We start from the raw sequence: 9,792 nt of genomic DNA on the forward strand, positions 1-9,792 counted from the left end.
GATAGGGCGACATGTAAAAGAGTCGAGAGGATTGTTTTCCCTTTCACTTCTGGGGGTGGGTGGGGGGGTGTGTAAATTGCCGAGCTATGCCCTGACCCACCGCGGACACTGTTTTTGACCCTAGAAGCATTTGGAGCTCAGCCAAGAATGCAAATGCTTTTCGGATACTGCAGGAACTGTGGGATAGCTTGAGTCCTCCAGCCCATGAGCGTCCATTTGATTCTTTGGCTTTCCATTACGCTTGTCACGCAGCAGTGCGCTGAGTCCCTGCTATGGCGTCTGTCTGGAGATTTTTTAAAAATGATTTTGAATTTCGTCTTCTGTAACGGAGCGCTGATCGAGCAGATTTGCCTGCCCTTACTGCGATCACATCCGCATGGTCCATGCTGGAACTCTTTTTTTATTTTGATTTCGGACTGCTTCGCCACCCGTGCTGATCGGAGCTCCACGCTGGGCAAACAGGAAATATTCAAAAGTTCGCGGGGCTTTTCCTGTCTACCTGGCCACTGCATCCGAGTTCAGATTGCTGTCCAGAGCGGTCAGTGGTGCACTGTGGGATACCGCCCGGAGGCCAATACTGTCGATTTGCGGCCACACTAACCCTAATCCGATATGGTAATACCGATACTAGCGCTACTCCTCTCGTTAGGGAGGAGTACAGAAACCGGTTTAAAGAGCCCTTTATATCGATATAAAGGGCCTCTCAGTGTGGACGGGTGTGGCGTTAAATCGGTTTTACGCTCCTAAAGCCGGTTTAAATGCTTAGTGTAGACCAGGCCTCAGAGGGCCCAGATAATTTTCAGCCAAGAATATTAAAGGAACTGGCACATGAAATTGCAAGCCCATTAGCAAGAATTTTTAATGAATCTGTAAACTCAGGGGTTGTACCGTATGACTGGAGAATTGCTAACCATAGTTCCTATCTTTAAGAAAGGGGAAAAAAGTGAGCTGGGCAACTACAGGCCTGTTAGTTTGACATCTGTAGTATGCAAGGTTTTGGAAAAAAATGTTGAAGGAGAAAGTGGTTAAGGACATTGAGGTCAACGGTAATTGGGACAAATTACAACATGGTTTTACAAAAGGTAGATTGTGCCAAACCAACCTGATCTCCTTCTTTGAGAAGGTAATAGATTTTTTTAGACAAAGGAAACACAGTGGATCTAATTTACCTCGATTTCAGTAAGGCATTCAATACGGTTCCACATGGGGAATTATTAGCTAAATTGGAAAAGATGGGGATCAATATGAAAATTGAAAGGTGGATAAGGAACTGGTTAAAGGGGAGACTATGAGTCATACTGAAAGGTGTACTGTCAGGCTGGAGAAAGGTTACTAGGAGTTCCTCAGGGATCGGTTTTGGGACCAATCTTATTTAATCTTTTTATTACTGACCTTGGCACAAAAAGTGAGAATGCGCTAATAAAGTTTGCGGATGACACAGAGCTGGGAGGTATTGCCAATACAGAGAAGGACCCGGGATATCATACAGGAAGATCTGGATGATCTCGTAAACTGGAGTAATAGTAATAGGATGAAATTTAATAGTGAAAAGTCCAAGGTCATGCATTTAGGGATTAATAACAAGAATTATTGTTATAAACTGGGGACGCGTCAGTTGGAAGTAACGGGAGGAGAAGGACCTTGGAGTATTGGTTGATCACAGGATAACTATGAGCTGCCAATGTGATATGGCCGTGAAAAAAGCTAATGTGGACTTGGGATGCATCAGGCGAGGTATTTCCAGTAGAGATAAGGAGGTGTTAGTACCGTTATACAAGGCACTGGTGAGACCTCATCTGGAATACTGTGTGCAATTCTGGTCTCCCATGTTTAAGAAGGATGAATTCAAACTGGAACAGGTGCAGAGAAGGGCTACTAGGATGATTCGAGGAATGGAAAACCTGTCCTATGAAAGGAGACTGAAAGAGCTTGGCTTGTTTAAACTAACCAAAAGAAGGCTGAGGGGTGATATGATTGCTCTCTACAAATATATCAAAGGAATAAATACCAGGGAGGGACAGGAATTATTTAAGCTCAGTACCAATATGGACACAAGAACAAATGGATATAAACTGACCATCAGGAAGTTTAGACTTGAAATTAGACAAAGGTTTCTAACCATCAGAGGAGTGAAGTTCTGGAACAGCCTTCCAAGTGGAGGCAAAAGACACATCTGCCTTCAAGACTAAGCTCGATAAGCTTATGGAGGGGATGGTATAATGAGATTGGTCTTTGACTATTAGTGGTAAATATGCCCAATGGCTTGTGATGGGATGTTAGATGAGGTGGGATCCGAGTTACTACGGAGAATTCTTTCCTGGGTGTCTGACTGGTGAGTCTTGCCCACATGCTCAGGGTTTAGCTGATCGCCATATTTGGAATTGGGAAGGAATTTTCCTCCAGGGCAGATTGGCAGAGGCCCTGGGGTTTTTTCGCCTTCCTCTGCAGCATGGGGCATGAGTCACTTGGTGGAAGATTCTCTGCACCTTGAAATCTTTAAACCATGATTTGAGGACTTCAGTGGCTCAGACACAGGTTTGATACAGGAGTGGGTGGGTGAGATTCTATAGCCTGCGTTGTGCAGGAGGTCAGGCTAGATGATCATAATGGTCCCTTCTGACCTTAAAGTCTATGATTCTGTTCTATGATTATTTCATTTTGGATATTAGATCATGGGCCTGCCTTCCCCATCTTGGCTTTAACCCTCATTGTTGGACTTGCTGCTACATACAGCCTAATAGTCTATTTCTTCAATTGCCCACTCTAAAGATGTAGCACAGTCAAATACTGGGTTAACTGTGTATAGTAGCAGACTAGTGATTTTCTCCAACCTGAAAAGACCTGATTGGGGTAGAAGTGAAATATGTAGCTTAATGAAATGGAACTCTAAATGCCTACTTTGTGATTCACTGTATAAGTCTATTTATTCCTCAGACATGCATTATCTAAAAATGAAAATTATCCTTCTGTAAATAAAACACAAGAACATGAGCCCCAGTGTATTAGCTAGTTAAGCCAATAACTTTTGTATCTGCCCTTAGGTACGATGAGATTTTCATAGAATCATAGAATTCAAGATCAGAAGGAACCATTATGATCATCTAGTCTGACCTCCTGCAAGATGCAGGCCACACAAGCCGATCCACCCACTCCTTTAGCAAGCGACCCCTGCCCCATGCTTCGGAGGAAGGCGAAAAACCTCCAGGGCCACTGCCAATCTTCCCTGGAGGAAAATTCCTTCCCGACCCCAAATATGGCGGTCAGCTGAACCCCGAGCATGCGGGCAAGACTCTCCAGCCATACCCTCTGGAAAAAGGTTAAGAATATCATATCATTGACCCATTGTACTATTTACCAGTGTGGCACTTAATTGACCTATTGACTAAGCCCGTTATCCTATCATACCATCTCCTCCATAAACTTATCTAGCTTAATCTTAAAGTCATGGAGGTCCTTCGCCCCCACTGTTTCCCTCGGTAGGCTGTTCCAGTATTGCACTTCCCTGATGGTTAGAAACCTTCGTCTAATTTCAAGCCTAAATTTCCTGACTGACAATTTATATCCGTTTGTCCTCGTGTCCACATTAGCACTGAGCTGAAATAATTCCTCTCCTTCCCTGGTATTTATCCCTCTGATATATTTAAAGAGTGCAATCATAAAGAGTGCATTTTATTAACTTATTCGCTTTTTCAGCACTTGTCCTGTTTTGAAGATTTGATCAAACGAATTTAAATGTGCTAAAAACAAGCCTGACTGATACTGAACAGGCAGCACAGGAGCACAGGTCTTTCAAAAACTGACAAATTTTGAATTCAGCTCTCATGTCTTCCTTGATTTTTATTCTCACAACTTTGTGCCATTTTGATATAACTGCGATGGTTTTCTTTGCAAAGGAATTAATGCAAGGTAGCCCTGCATTAGCCCCATTTCAGTCTGTTCCAAGCTCAACCTGTCACCTTTATATTTTGCTTCATTTTTGTTGGCTGTGTAATGGAAATGATAGAGCCTCAGATACCACAGTGAGATGTAAAAACCTACATAGAACGGAATAGTGCTCCTGAATAGTTCTTAAATTTTGTCCTTGTGAGGTTCAGAGTCTTGTTAATTAGATCAAGACAGATTTCAGCTGTGATAGTGTCTTCAGCCTACAGTCTAAGTCCCTCTGAAACATTCTTCAATTACTTTTTTAGCTTTGGTGCTTCTCTGTAGAGTCCCTTGTGTAAAATGTAAGCTATGTTTGATCAAAAGTTCTTCTTGTGCATAGTGCAAATTTCAATGTACTTATGGTAGTTAAGTGCAAATACAGAAACAATCTTCTTGATTTCCACTGTGTGTCATTGGAAGCCCTTTTTTCTATCATAATGGTTGCAGAAGAATTTTTTAACTTTCACAGTATGCTTTAGGATGATTAGGTGTTGTAAAATTTAAATAATGTACTGAACACTCATTCAGATGTTTAGGATGTTTGTTCTTCAGAAGTTCTCGTACACAAATGATAGACTTCCTTGTCACACCGTTCAGTGCATTCTTGGATGGCATATTCAGCAGTTTGGACATAATAGACATGATCCTGTTCTATTGAAGTCAGTAGATACTTCACCACTGACTTCAATGTGCTCAGGATAAGGCAGAATATTCTGTGGTTTCTTTTTCAGACATGTAGAATCAATAGCATTCAATGGGATTGCATTTATTCCATGTGTGGATGCTTGTCAGTTATCACATCATGTCTCCTGTTCGACCAGCCATTGTCTTCTCCACTTTATCTTACAGTAGCTAGTAGTGGACTTGTGAGTTTAAAACTTCCTCTGTGGAGGATTAAATTCTGGATGAAGTGCTTTAATCACTTCTTTATATTGCTAGTTGGTGAAGTTTGCAGCCATCACATCAAGTTCAAGTCTTTGCCTGAGTTTTAATGGCATGTATTCATGGACTGATCTTTGCCACTTTGTGGAGTGTTGAACTCTAATGGAGACTGCCCCTGGATTACAGTGATATTGAACAGCTGTTGGAAGGCTTGAATAGGTATTAAATTATCATCGTGGCTTCATTTCAGTGACAAAAATGGCATTGAAAATGTCTTACTTGTGGGATCACGAAATTCATCAATGTTCTGCTTTTCCGCTTCAGTAGACAGTTTCATTCAATGGCACATATGAGCTTATAGATTCCGAAGATAATGATTTCCTGGACTTCTTGAGATGAGACATATCCATTTTATCTTGCTGTTTAATTCTTGAGTTTTTATTTTACTTTTGAAGATTCAGGTTTTACTTCAGTCCATTCAGTTGCTTACACAATGAAGTCCTGGTCTATGCCTGCGGCCCATAGACACTACAGTAATACAAATAATAAGTAATATCTCCTATCACTTTTACTACCATCAAGATGACTCTGTTCTTGGACGAGTTCAGCTCATGGTTGAACAACAACTGGCTGAAGCTGAACCCGAGCAACACAGCAGTAATGCTGGTGAGGAGAGGAAAGAGAGCATTTTGAAGAGTACAGCCATAGTGCAGTCTTCTTTGATTGAAGGTACAGACCCACAATTGGTTAATGAATACTATAGCTTTGGAGTGTCCTGGATCCTCATGGATGCTAAACTCTCTTCTAGCAGCAACCAATAATATGTTCTTCCACCTCCAGTGGGCTGGAAGACTCCATCCCATCCTGTTGAACAATGACCTGACCTCAGTCATTTGTGCATTTGTTACTTTTTGGTTCTATTACAGCATGCAATATACTTTGGCATTGAAGCCTTTCAGCATTTAGGAAGCTTCACTGGCACAGAACCCTGCAGCACACCTCATCGACACAGGCTACTGAGAGCACATCACACCTGTCTCTTGAACCCTGCACTGGCTTCCCATAGAATATTGAATCAAGTTCAAAGACTCAGTCCTTATCTTCAAGGGAGTCAGTAGCCTGGGACTAGTGTATCAAAACGATCACCTAAACCTCCTCTTTGGGATGAAGACTATAGTCAACAACTTTGCTCCTCTGGTGCAATGGAATGCTCAACAATAAGGGTGAAGTTCATCTGTGCAGGAGACAATTTTCTAAGTGGAGCCAGTCAAAAACTATAGAATGAACGCTCACAAGAATTAATTTTTTTCATGGTGTCTGAGTGCCTTACAGATTTAAAGTGTGTATATATACAGATATATTTCTGTCTTCCCCTGCATTCTGCAGAATCTGTATTTTGGGCTGTTTTGTTTATTTTGTGGAGGATGGGGGCATTATTCAGGTGAGGATAGGTTGAAGAAGTAAATTTTGCATTTTGCTCGAAAGGTGCTGCAGGACAACCTGACCTGAGAGAGTTCTGTCTCCCATAAGCGCAAGTTTCATGCTTGAGGTTGGCTGTTCCAGTGTGACATCCCTGTTGTGGGAGCTCATGATTACTTGGATGAGGTGATTCCTTGGTTAACTTGGAACAATCCTTTGGAAGGCTTTGAAGATGAGAATACTAATCTTGGATTTGATCTGAGATATGACAGGAAGCCAGTAAAAAAAAAAAGGGGGGGCGGGGGAGAGAGAGATTGGGGTGATATGCTATAGGTGGTCTGGGCTGGTATAATCTGATCCAGTTGGAACCCATTTATGGTTGGCGATTTCATTCTTGGATATACCACCTTTACACTGTATTATGGACATCAGCATTTAAGGGGACCAGGGTTTGGTATGTTAATTCTCAGGTTTAACTTCCTGACATATTACAAGGGCATAATACTTATCTCATAAAGTGTTCATAAAGCAAAATGAGATCATCTGATAGAAAGTACTATGGAAGCTTTAAAGTATTACGTTTTCATTAAGGTATTGGAGGACTTTTAAAACCTTTCCTCTTCCATTTTTATGAACTCTTAAGTATGTTTAAAAGGCTTGTTGTGCACGTTCACATTGGTGAAGTGGAGACATTCTTTTTTTCTGCAAATAGGATACAAGGACCACAAGATGCTCACTTTGTTTTAGAATGTGTGAGATTATAGTCATTGGTCCAAGCAAAAGCGGATTTTCAACTATTGAGGCCTAGTAATGCTAGGAATAAAAATATGCAATGCTAATACTGGAAGCCTTAAGAAAATGCAAAAATTGCAAATCTGGCCTAATTGACTTGGGAGAAATGGATTTGACAAAATTGGTTTCTTAGAAATGTGATGCATGACCAAAATCATTGAGATGTTAATTCTTGGCTACAAGATTTACATAAAGTGAGAGGAGCTGCTTTTATACAGGACCTTGGGTACTCTGTTTAATTACTTGTGGGGTAGGGCATATAAGTACCTAGATAAAATCGACAGCTGTAGAGTATGTCTCAAATTGTACTCCAGAATCTAAGATTCAGATGATGACTCTGGAATTTAATTTATTAAAGGGGAACCCTGATCTTCACTGAATTGTTCTAACTGATATGAATGTCTGCTTGAAGGGCACACTTGACGTCTTAAGGCTCTACATATACATCCTACAGCTAAGACCTGTAAGACAGGCCTTATTTACCTTTCTGAGAATTCTGTCAAGGAAACCAGTGAGCATCTGGAAAAATATGGTCCATGGCAGTAGCTCTCAGACATCAAGGGTGAACCAAGAACCTCAGCCTTATTTGATTAAAGCATCGTGTTCCTCTTGAGCAGGCAGAAATCACATTGTTTGAAGGGCTGTCCATTTAATGGGAAAAGTTAACCCAACTACTGGGGCTAAGCAGAAATATGGGGAATAGGCTTTCCCCATTGTAATATTTTAATCCCTAGTGCTGTGCAAGTGCTGTCTTGTGATCATGGATCTCTGACTTTTCCAATGAATTTCCAATTCTTCCAAGTTTTGTTCTAATACCCCATCATCTAGTTTATGAAGGTGTTGCCTTCATCTCATGGTCCCCAGGGCCTTTTGTTACTATCTTCCATTCTTTCCCCTTGACAGTGATTTCGAAAACAAAGTTAAAAGCAAACACTGTTGTCATAGGTCTTCAATGGCCAAGCAGAGCCCTACGTCATTGACCTGGTCTTTCTCCATAGAAAGAATGGTTTTACTGCCCCAGCTTTCCAGCCTTTTGTCTTGGTGGACTAGTGCTTTATGTAGATGTTTAGGCTCTGGCCTGGATGGGATGGAAAGTTAATCTCTCTCATGCCAAATTGAGGGTACTTTGGATAGTCAGTGACCCTATGCTAAAAGTATTCTTATTTCACCTCCTTATCTCTGTTCAAGAGTTACCTATGTGAAAAACTATCTATTTTGATACCTACCTTGTCTGTTGGAGAAATAAGAGTAAGAGAAATTACATTGTGGATTGCAAATGCTCTAAGGGAATGTTTATATTAAAATTCCAAACTTTGCACTGGAATACAAAAAATGAAATACATATGTTGATTTGTAAAAGCCTTTTCACTAAACATAAATTTTGGACTTCAAAGATGTATTGAGGTTAGATGTATTGACCTTCAGTCCAGAATGGAGATGATCACTGGGGTGGAATCTTACCTGATTTCAAATTGCAGCTACCAGAAATAACATTGAGAGGGCAATGGTGTTCTCTCCTCTTCTTCCCTCAATCAGAATAATAATTTAGGATGTTAAAAAAAATGGTTTATTGTAATTATCTCTATAGTGTCTGGTTGAGTGACAAACCAGAATATGATCTGGAGAAGCAGCATATAATACTGTAAATAGCTTATTTTAAAATCTTGTTTTATTGCCAACAGAATTGTTGGAATACTCTCCTCAAATCTATGAATTAGACTCAAGTAATACATAGGAGGAGAGTGTAGGGGCTCCATTAAGTAAGAGTTTGCTGCACAATTAAGTTTGACCTCATGCTAAACAGGGACTCCCCTAGGACTAACTCGGTGATGAACTTTAAACTAACAGATTTTAAAATGGAGGAAACAGTTAACAGCAGGCAGAGGGCAAAGTTAAAAGAAAAAAAATTCAGAACATAGAATCCGCCTCAAGTCTAGTTAAGAACACACATTATATTAGAGGCACAGATTATATGTATACCTATGAGCAAAAACAAAGGCAAAGTACAGGATGGAGTAAAACCTGCATGAATAAGCCCAGAAATACACAAGTTCATTAGGGACTGGGGAAAAAAATCCAAGATCCACCACCTTAAATGCAAATTTTGTAGGTACAGTGTAGGTAGATAGATTGGAGAACACACTATGCAAGGATACAAATTCAAAACAGAGTGCACAAAGACCAGTAATTACCCAACACTATCACATTGCATGTTTTAAAATGTTTGAAACAAAAAGGTTGGAAGGTTGACCCTGTGGCCCACCAAAAAGAGGAGGGGAAACAGTTTTTAAAAGGATGATGAAGCAGCAAGGAAATTAAATGAATTTTCTGCATTAGTCTTTGCTTCTCCGATGATGGAAAAATTTCTACACCCAATGCAGTTTTCATGGACAGCTGACGTTAATTAATATTGAAGTCTCTCTCTAAAGAAAATGATGGGGCAACACAAAAAAAAATGATTGGGGTAATATTCAACAATTTGGTGGGTAAGGCTATGTCTACACTTAAGTCACTACATTAGCAGTTCCACTGTAGCACTTCAGCGTAGATGCTCACTAAAGGGATGGGAGGGTTTCTCCTTTTGCTGTAGTTAATCCATCTCCCTCAGAAACTGTAGCTAGGCTGACAGACTTCTTCTGTTGACATCACATTGTCTACAGTAGGAGTTAGGTTGGGTTAATTATATTGCTCAGAGGTGTAGATTTTTCACATCCCTGAGTGATGTAGCTGGGTCAACCTAACTTTTTAGTGTAGACCTGCCCTAAGTCTCTCCCA

Source organism: Mauremys reevesii, linkage group 5 (assembly GCF_016161935.1).
Source record: "Mauremys reevesii isolate NIE-2019 linkage group 5, ASM1616193v1, whole genome shotgun sequence".
Classification (NCBI taxonomy): Eukaryota; Metazoa; Chordata; order Testudines; family Geoemydidae; genus Mauremys; species Mauremys reevesii.